This window comes from Enhydra lutris, unplaced genomic scaffold, assembly GCF_002288905.1.
Source record: "Enhydra lutris kenyoni isolate GAN:26980312 unplaced genomic scaffold, ASM228890v2 scaffoldscaffold15, whole genome shotgun sequence".
Classification (NCBI taxonomy): Eukaryota; Metazoa; Chordata; class Mammalia; order Carnivora; family Mustelidae; genus Enhydra; species Enhydra lutris.
The window spans coordinates 35,265,143-35,275,891 of record NW_019154099.1 but is presented as its reverse complement, the minus strand read 5'-3'; positions in this window follow the sequence as shown (position 1 = coordinate 35,275,891).

The following is a 10,749-nucleotide window of genomic DNA, read 5'->3' as shown; positions in this document are numbered from 1 at the left end:
TTTCTTCATGCAGCTCCACTATAAATAATTACGATAGCAAAAAAAAAAATTAAAAACTTAAAAGGGTCATCAGAAATGTTTTTTAGAAGTGATCTGGGAGTCAAAGTAACATGGTGATAAACTATAAGTTATACATTACCCAGTCTGTCATTTCTACAATGAGATAAATGGGCAAAGTGTCAGAAAAATAACTATGCTCAGAAAATGCTGCCTAATTGTCTTCTAATGGCAGACCGCTGTCCAGATCCTACCTTTCCAGGCTTACTCAGTTAAAAAATTCTAGAGACCTGGGATTGCATCAAACACCCTGCTTAGCAATGTATCACAAGCTCCAAAGCCACCAATAGGTTCAAGTTGAGAGTCGTTTTGTGGGCTCGAATGTGGTTTTCTCTGAAATCCACTAAGCTGTAGTTATTCCTCAAACCCCTGATCTGCTGGGTCCATCCTAGCAATGGTTTTTCTGTATTGGTTTATTCAGTAAACTTTTAGTGAGGTCCTTAATTCCCTACCCTGCTTTTATATCTCCTGCCCAAAACAGTAGCTCTTGGTACTGTATTTTTTATTTCCAAACTGAATGCTATTTCCCTAAAATACAGGGTTCTCAAAATAATTATGAACCCCAAGTACCCACAAAAGCCTAAGTAATCCATGGTATACCTAAAAATTGTATTTCAATGCTTCCAACAACTTCCTTTTTCACGTTCTTTCCTTTGGAGAAATGTATTGAATTCTCACTAGTAAAGCCAAGGGAGAATATCTCCTCTTCAAAGTCACAGAAACATTTACCTATCCTTTAAGAGAGAGATGTGAAATCAAACTTACTGCCTACATTGTTGTCCCAGGCCCTTTACAAAAGTTATCTAATCCCCATGTAAATAGTACACAGGTTTTACAAATGGGGAAACTGAGGCCCAGAGAGCCCAAAGTGAAAAAAGAAGTAAGTGATCCAATCAAGATTCACACCATTGACCATAGAATTTCATAATTCATGCACCTTCCAAGAACACCACCCTGCCTTTCAAAAGAAGAGGCTGGAGCCAAAGTCAACTACTGCCTGGGTGTTCTAAAGGAGGAACAAAGGGAAAGTATTCCTGTTATGGGTTGAATTGTGTCCCCCACAAATTCATATAGTGAAGTTCTAAATCCCAGTGCTTGAGAATGTGACCAAATTCGGAAAGAGAGTTTTTAAAGAGGTAATTAAATTAAAGTGAGACCATCAGGGTTGGCCCTAATCCAATCTGACGGGTAACATTTTAAGAAGAGGAGATTGGGACACACAGAGAGCTCCAGAAATGCACATGCACATGCTCAGAAGAAAGATTGCATGAGGACAGAGCAAGAAGGCAATCATCTGCAAGCCAAGGAGAGAGGCCTCAGAGGTAACAAACTTGCCAACATCTTGATCTTGACTTTCAGCTACCAGAACTGTAAGAAATAAATGGCTGTTGCTTAACCCCCCTGTCTGTCATATTTTGCTATGGCAGTCCCAGCAAAATAAGTCAATCTACATAGTAAGCAGTGCTGGGTCTCCTAGCCACTTAAGTGGGATGAGTTATTTCGAGGCCATTGTTGAATGATGCAATTCATTTATTTTTCTAGACTTGAGGTTCAATTTCCACAGAACTTCCTAGAGGAACCAAATCAGTCCTATTCCTATTAGATCTTCAGGTATTTTCTTTTCTTTTAAGATTTTATATATTGAGTGAGAAAGGGAGAAAGAGAGAATGAGTGAGGATGAGGGGAGATTTAGTTCTATCAAAACTCTTGAACAACAGGATTTGATAAACTTCAGGTTTGGTGAATATGGAGGAACTGGAAGGGTAGCCACCTTCAAAGGGCATGGAAAGCCCATGGACTTTCCCCCATCTGCACCTTGCCCTGTGCATCTCTTCCATATGGTTGTTTCTGAGTTGTATCATTTGCTACTAAATCAGTAAATGTGAGTAAATATATCCCCAGGTACTGTGAGCCATTCTAACAAATTATCAAAGGTGGGGGCAAATGCCATTTGGACAGAAGGACAGGTAGCAATTTAGACTTGCAATTGGCATCTGAAGTGAGGACAGTCTTGTGGGACTGAGCCCACGACCTGTGGGACATGAGGGCTATCGCCTGGTCATCTGAGAATTGAGTTAAATTTATAGGACACTCAACCAGTGTCCACTGAGAATTGGAGAATTGCTTGGTGTGGGAAAAATTCACACAGCTGGTATTGGAAGTATTGAGAATAGAGGATAAAAACAAAGTTTCCTTTTACAGTACTCTAAAAAGTTCCTAGACTTTGGGTTGGCCTCAGAACATCATTGGCCTCCCACTGCCTGCTAGAAAGGGAATGACCTACAGCTGGGCAAGCTTCCTGGCGTTCTTCCAGGATACACCCGCACTATCCAGGAACAGGAGAAAGCACCAGGAGTCTTGCTACAGGCAGCTCTTGCCACAGTGTAGAGCCTTATCACATCGAGCCTCAGAAGCTCACAGTCCTCTGCTTCCTCTGAGGACTTTAACAGTTAAGATACAGGATGAAATATTTAATCAGTACTAAAGACACATTACCTTCTTCTATATCATATGCCTTGATACATATGCCTGGTGACTTTGAATTAGCACATCAACTTTTGATTTCCCCTAATGTACACAGAGGTTGACATGGAAAACTCTTTTTCCCCTCATCTATCCATTCCAGTCCTCTGGGGTGGTAAGAGAATGGTGCCAGAATTGTTACTGCATTTTGAAAATTTGTTTCCAAGAGATGGCATGGACAACTCATTTTTCAGATATTGAAGAAAGTATAAGCTTCTCTGAGGCTTCCTGGGTGAAATCTGAAACCGGTTCCTGAATGCAGAGGACAGGGAGAGACCCAAGAAAGGGACAGGCCTCTCGGGTTGGTAGGTGGCAGTTTTAATAAGCAAAGGGAACTTCCATCCAAAGCATGTCTTGATGAGCAGCAAGATGAGGTGATTCCTGCACCTGCCCACCAAATTTCCCAAAGCTTGTACAGAGACCTTAACTAGGTCACGTATACTGTGCAGGTGTTCTCAACACCAAATCATTATCTCAAGGTCTGGTCCTTGGAGCAGCCTTTGGGAGCGGGAAAGGCAAGCAGAACCTATATTCCAAGGATGGGGCGGGTAGGGGGGAGCCTCTGAGAGCCCAGGTAGGTCCCACTCTTGGATCAACCAGTGGCCATGTCTTTTTGATGACCTCACCAAACAGAACCCCCAATCCCCTCCCTAGCTGGTTGTTATGGGGGCTAGTTGCCTTGCAAGAACACATGCCAGGATTCATGGGGCTTCACCCTGTCATACTCCGTGTGTTGCTCCCTGTCTGCCCGTGGCCCAGGGCACTCACCTTAAGGGTGACCAAAGACTGGAGACTGTGGGAAAGCAGAAAGGACAGAAAGGGGATCAGGATGGAGGTCAGAGATGAAAATCAGTCCTCCAATACAATTATCAGCTTGTTCTCTCTTGTCAATGAAAGAGTTTAATAATGCACCATTTTCCTGGTCCCCTGGACAAGCTAAATGTTAATGCCAGGGCAGCCAAGAAATGCCTCAATTCTGAATCAGGACTGAAAAAATGACAGACTCTGAAGGTAATGCTAGCACTTTCCCAGACTTGAGGGAAACTGCCAACCTAACACCCACTATCTGACATCACCAGTACATGGGCATCAACTTTATTTCACTAGAACTCAACCCTTTATCACAAATTACTAGTATCATATTTTTCAGAAAAGCCTGTTCCTTTACTAAAGATTAGCTCTCACTTGCCCATCTTTATTTTTCATCCATAATGCTCTAAGATGAGCTAGGTTCTCTTTAGGCCCTCAGGGCAGGAAGGTATCTCTGAGGTGGTGCAGGAGATGCGCCCCTCCTTTCTCTCCATTGGCCCCTGGCCCAGGCTGCTGGCAGAAGTGCGCATGTTACACCACTTGAGAAGCCATTTATGAATATGCCCTTCGGGGTTGCTGAACAGGGGCCAGGACTGGAGGGGAGAGCAGCTGCACCAAACAGCTTCCCCTGAGCAGTCTCAGACACACCATCTTTCTGGGAAGAGCAGCCAAGAACGTGTGGGGAGCCAGGTAAGGCAACAAGGTGATGCAGAGAGCAAACCAGGTCCACAGCTCTTCTCTGAGGAAATCTGAGGAGGGAGGTGCACTTTGCTGGCTACCTATCCTCCAATAATAGGAGGATATGTGCTTCTACTGGAATTCTTCAAAAACAACAGCAGCCGTAAGAGAGTTCCTTAAGAAGTCTCATTTGCCAACAAACACTCCTTTTTCCTCTCACACAGCAGAGAACAGAGAAGAAGGTTGTGAAATGATATGCCCCAGTCATGCAACAACATCTCAAACTAAGGATTCACAAAGGAAGAAAAGAGGGATGGTTTTCTACTCTCATTTCTAAAAGCTCCCATTGTTAATCCACTAACAAGAGCCAATTATCTGGAAAAATAAAAGACTCATAAAACTACTATCAATTAATAACATATTAATTTATTTATTTATTAATATTAGTCAATGTTATTAATAAAATGAGGCATTACCCATGGCTTCTTGCAGGAAAAAAGTTTCACTTAAAAATAGATTTAGCTTAAGGGTGACTGGTTGGCTCAGTGAGTAGAACATGCAACTTTTGATCTTGGGGTTGTGAGTCTGAGCCCCATGTTGGGTATAGAGATTCTTTAAAAATAAAATCTTTAAAAAAATAGACTTAGCTTAAATATGATATATCTCAGCATACACTTCTCATAAGTTAGAATCTAGAGCAAGATAATAAACAGAAAATGATTTTAACAAACACATAACTTAGAATTTAGAGTAATGTATTACCTTTGGTGCAGCATAACACCCTTTTATCAGACACACAAGAAAATTTAACTAGACATATGAATTTCCCCATTTCTGAAAAATAATGAAAGACATTTGTTAACATTTTAATAGTCTAATATTAAATATTTCTTCTGTAAAGCTGAACAGAAATTTAAAATTGATTATACTCCTACTGCTGCCATATTTATGATTGGAAATCCTTTGTGCATTTGATGGCAAAAGGAACTCCCTGATGAGCCTACACATGGATTGACAGCCTCCTTCACACGTGTATAAAAATCAAAACATTTTTGAGGAGGAGAGGCAAGATGGTGGAGGAGTAGCAGACTGAAATGATATCAGATCCGAGGAGTTCAGCTAGATAGGTATCAAACCATACCGAACACTTACAAACTCAACAGGAGATAGGAGGGAAGAAGAACAGCAATTCTAGGAACAGAAAATAGATCACTTTCTGAAAGGTAGGACATTCAGAGAAGTGAATCCAAAGCAACGGGAAGAAAGACCACAAGCGGAGGGACCAGATCCCAGCAAGGAGCGGAGCAGCAGAGCACAAAATTGGAACTTTTAGAAGTTTGCTCCACTGAGGGACGTCACTCCAGAGACTAAGCGGGGGTGGAGCCCTTGCAGGGACAGTGTGGTCTCAGGTCCTGTGGGGTCACAGAAAGATAGGGGGTGTCTGAGTGTGGCAGGGCTGCCAGGTATTGGAGCGGGGAAGCTGACTACAGAGACAGAGCTGAAGAGTGAGCTTTCAGATGGGAGTTACTGTAAACCATGATCCAAGGCACAGTCGGGCCACTGCTCTTCAAGACGGGACCCCACAAACAGCAGATCTGGGGAGACTCACCTTCCTGCTCTGGAAGGAGCTGTGTGGCAGGTATCAGCTGGGTTTGGAGATTCCAAACAGGGCCGTGTGCCAGAGATAGAAATGCTTGGTCACAGGCCAGGTGAGCCTAGAGTGTGGCCGGAGACTAGGGAGAGAGGAGGGATTAACTGCTTTTCTCTGAGGGTGCACTGAGGAGTGGGGCCCTGAGCTCTCTGCTCTTATGGGGCGGGAGATTGGGAGGCCGACATTTTCATTCCCATTCTCCAAAGCTCTACGGAAAGCATTCAGGGAACAAAAGCTCTGAGAGTGAAACCGAGCAGATTACTTAGCCTGGCCTCTGGCAAGGGTGGTGCAATTCCGCCTCGGGCAAAGTGATTTGAGAATCACTGCAAAGGCCCCTCCTGCAGAAGATCAGCAAGAACATCCAGCCAAGACCAAGCTAAGTGATCAAGGAGAACACAGGAACTCCAGAGCTAGGGGAAAGCAATGCATAGAATTCATGGCTTTTTCCCCATGATCCTTTAGTCTTGCAAAATCAATTTTTTTAACTTTATTTTTTTCTTATTCTATTTTTTTAACTTCTCCTCTTTCCTCTTTTAACATTTTTTAACTAGTTTATCTTAACAATACCATTCTTAAAAAAATCTTTTTGAACCTTCATTATTATAGTCATATTGTATCCCTTCATTGTATTTAACCTTATTTTTTGTATACATACAGGTTTTTTTTTTTCTAAAAAATTTTGGGATATAATTTCTTCTGATAGATTGAAATATACCCTAATCTAGTACATGACTTTGTTCTAGTCTCCAGCCTGAGCACATTCTCACTTTTTTTTTCTTTCTGCAACCAACTTATCTTATCAATTCCTTTTTTAGAATTTTTTTAAATTTTCATCTTTACAGTCATATGCCATCCCTTCATCGTGTTTACCCTTATTTTTACATGCATATGATTTTTTTCTTTCCTTAAAATTTTGGGAGGTAGTTTCTTCTAAGAGACCAAAATACACCCAAAATCAAGTGGGTGGCTCTATTCTATTCGTCAGTCTAATATATTATTTTCTATTTTTTTTTTTATTTCTTTTTCCCCCTTTTTTCTCCAATGGGTTTTGGATCTCTTCTGATTTGGTTAGCATACAATTTTCTGGGGTCTTTCCACTCTTTTAGTACTTTATTCTCTTGTTCATATAGTCTTACCTGGATAAAATGAGAAAGCACAAAAGCTCACCACACAAAAAAAGAACAAGCTAGGAACATAATCAAGATGGACATTGGGGGACGCCTGGGTGACTCAGTTGGTTAAGCAGCTGCCTTCAGCTCAGGTCATGATCCCAGCGTCCTGGGATCAAGTCCCACATCGGACTCCTTGCTTGGCAGGGAGCCTGCTTCTCCCTCTGCCTCTGCCTGCGCTCACTCTTGCTCCTCTCTCTCTGACAAATAAAGAAAATATTTAAAAAAAAAAAAAAGATGGACATTGGTAATATGTCAGAACTAGAGTTCAGAATGATGATTCTCAAGGTGCTAGTTGGGCTCAAAAAAGGCATGGATGATATTAGAGATATAATTTCTGGAGAAATAAAAGAACTAAAATCTAACCAAGTTGAAATCAAAAGAGCTATTAATGAGGTGCAATAAAAAATGGAGGCTCTTACCCCTAGGATAAATGAGGCAGAAGAGAGAATTAGTGATATAGAAGACCAAATGATGGAGAATAAAGAAGCTGAGCAAAAGAGAAACAAATAACTACTGGACCATGAAGGGAGAATTCGAGAGATCAGTAATAGCATAATATGAAACAATATTAGAATAATTAGGATTCCAGAAGAAGAAGAAAGAGAGAGGGGGGGCAGAAGGTATATTGGAATGAATTATGGTAGAGAATTTCCCTAATATGGTAAAGGGAACAAGCATCAAAATCCAGGAGGCACAGAGAACACCCCTCAAAATCAGTAAAAATAGATCCACACCCCGTCATTTAATAGTAAAATTTACAAGTCTTAGTGACAAAGAGAAAATCCTGAAAGCAGCTCGGGACAAGAAGTCTGTAACATACAATGGTAGAAATATTAGATTGGTAGCAGACTTATCCACAGAGACCTGGCTGGCCAGAAAGAACTGGCATGATATATTCAGAGCACTAAATGAGAAAAACATGCAGCCAAAAATACTATATCCAGCTAGGTTATCATTGAAAATAGAAGGAGAGAGAACAAGCTTCCAGGACAAAAATAAATAAATAAATAAAAGAATTTGCAAACACCAAACCAGCCCTACAGGAAATATCGAAAGAGGTCCTCTAAGCAAAGAGAGGTGCTAAAAGTAGTAGACCGGAAAGGAACAGAGATAATATACAGTAAAAGTCACCTTATAGGCAATACACTGGCACTAAATTCATATCTTTCAATAGTTACCCTGAATGTAAATGGGCTAAATGCCCCAATCAAAAGACACAGGGTATCAGAATGGATAAAAAAACAAAACCCATCAATATGCTGTCTATGAGAAACTCACTTTTAGACCCAAAGACACCTCCAGATTTACAGTGAGGAGGGTGGAAAACAATTTACCATGCTAAAGGGCATCAAAAGAAATCTGGGAGTGGCAATCCTTATAACAGATAAATTAGATTTTAAGCCAAAGACTATAATAAGAGATGAGGAAGGACACTATATCATACTCAAAGGGTCTGTCCAACAAGAAGATCTAACAATTTTAAATATCTATGCCCCTAACATGGGAGCAGCCAACTATATAAACCAATTAATAACAAAATCAAAGAAACACATTGACAATAATACAATAATAGTAGGATACTTTAACACCCCCCCTCACTGAAATAGAGAGATCATCCAAGCAAAAGATCAACAAGGAAATAAAGGCCTTAAAGGACACACTGGACCAGATGGACATCACAGATATATTCAGAACATTCCATCCCAAACCAACAGAATACACATTCTTCTCTAGTGAACATGGAACATTCTTCAGAATAGATCACATCCTGGGCCACAAATCATGTCTCAACTGGTACCAAAAGATTGGGATCATTCCCTGCATATTTTCAGAAGACTATACTCTGAAGCTAGAACTCAATCACAAGAGGAAAGTTGGAAAGAACTCAAATATATGGAGGCTAAAGAGCATCCTACTAAAGAATGAATGGGTCAACCAGGAAATTAAAAAAGAATTGAAAAAATTCATGGAACCAAATGAAAATGAAAACACAACTGTTCAAAATCTGGGGACACAGCAAAGGCAGTCCTGAGAGGAAAACATATAGGGAAACAAGCCTTTCTCAGAAACAAGAAGGGTCTCAAGTACACAACCTAACCCTACACCTAAAGGAGCTAGAGAAAGAACAACAAAGAAAGCCTAAACCCAGAAGGAGAGGAGAAATCATAAAGATTATAGCAGAATCAATGAAATAGAAATCAAAAGAACAGTAGAACAGATCAACGAAACTAGGAACAGGTTCTTTGAAAGAATCAATAAGATTGATAAACCTCTGGCCTGACTTATCAAAAAGAAAAGAGAAAGGACCCAAATAAATAAAATCATGAATGAAAGAGGAGAGATCACAACCAACACCAAAGAAATACAAACAATTATAAGAACATATTATGAGCAACTCTCTGCCAGCAAATTTGACAATCTGGAAGAATTGGATGCATTCCTAGAGACACATAAACTACCACAACTGAACCAGGAAGACATAGAAAACCTGAACAGACCCATAACCAGTAAGGAGATTAAAGCACTCATCAAAAATCTCCCAATAAACAATAGCCCAGAGCCAGATGGCTTCCCAGAGGAATTCTACCAACCACTTAAAAAAGAATTAATACCTATTCTTCTGAAACTGTTCCAAAAAATAGAAATGGAAGGAAAACCTCCAAACTCATGTTATGAGGCCAGCATTACCTTGATCCCAAAACCAGACAAAGACCCCAGCAAAAAAGAGAATTACACACCAATATCCTTGATGAACACAGATGCGAAAATTCTCACCAAAATACTAGCCAATAGGATCCAACAGTACATTAAAAGGATATTCACCACGACCAAGTGGGATTTATTCCAGGGCTGCAAGGTTGGTTCAACAGCCACAAATCAACCAATATGATACAATATATCAATAAAAGAAAGAACAAGAACCATATGATACTCTCAATAGATGCTGAAAAAGCATTTGACAAAATACAGCATCCTTTCTTGATCAAAATTCTTCAAAGTATAGGGATAGAGGGTACATACCTCAATATCATCAAAGCCATCTATGAAAAACCCACAGCAAATATCATTATCAGTGGGGAAAAACTGAGAGCCTTTCCCCTAAGGTCAGGAACACAGCAGGGATATATCCATTATCACCACTGCTATTCAACATAGTACTAGAAGTCCTAGCCTCAGCAATCAGACAACAAAAAGAAATTAAAGGCATCCAAGTCGGCAAAGAAGTCAAACTATCACTCTTTGCAGAAGATATAATACTTTATGTGGAAAACCCAAAAGACTCCACTCCAAATCTGCTAGAACTTGTACAGGAATTCAGTAAAGTGTCAGGATATAAAATTAATGCACAGAAATCAGTTGCATTTTTATACACCAACAGCAAGACAGAAGAAAGAGAAATTAAGGAGTAGATCCCATTTACAATTGCACCCAAAACCATAAGATACCTAGGAACAAACCTAAACAAAGAGGCAAGAATCTGTACTCAGAAAACTATAAAGTACTCATGAAAGAAATTGAGGAAGACACAAAGAAATGGAAAAACGTTCCATGCTCATGGATTGGACTAACAAATATTGTGAAAATGTCTATGCTACCTAAAGTAATCTACACATTTAATGCAATCCCTATCAAAATACCATTAATTTTTTCAAAGAAATTGAACAAATAATCCTAAAATTTATACAGAACCAGAAAAGACCCCGAATAGCAGAGGAATGTTGAAAAAGAAAACCAAAGTTGGCGGCATCACAATTCCAGACTTTAAGCTTTATTACAAAGCTGTAATCATCAAGACAGTACGGTACTGGCATAAAAACAGACACATGGATCAATGTAACAGAATAGAGCGCCCAGAAA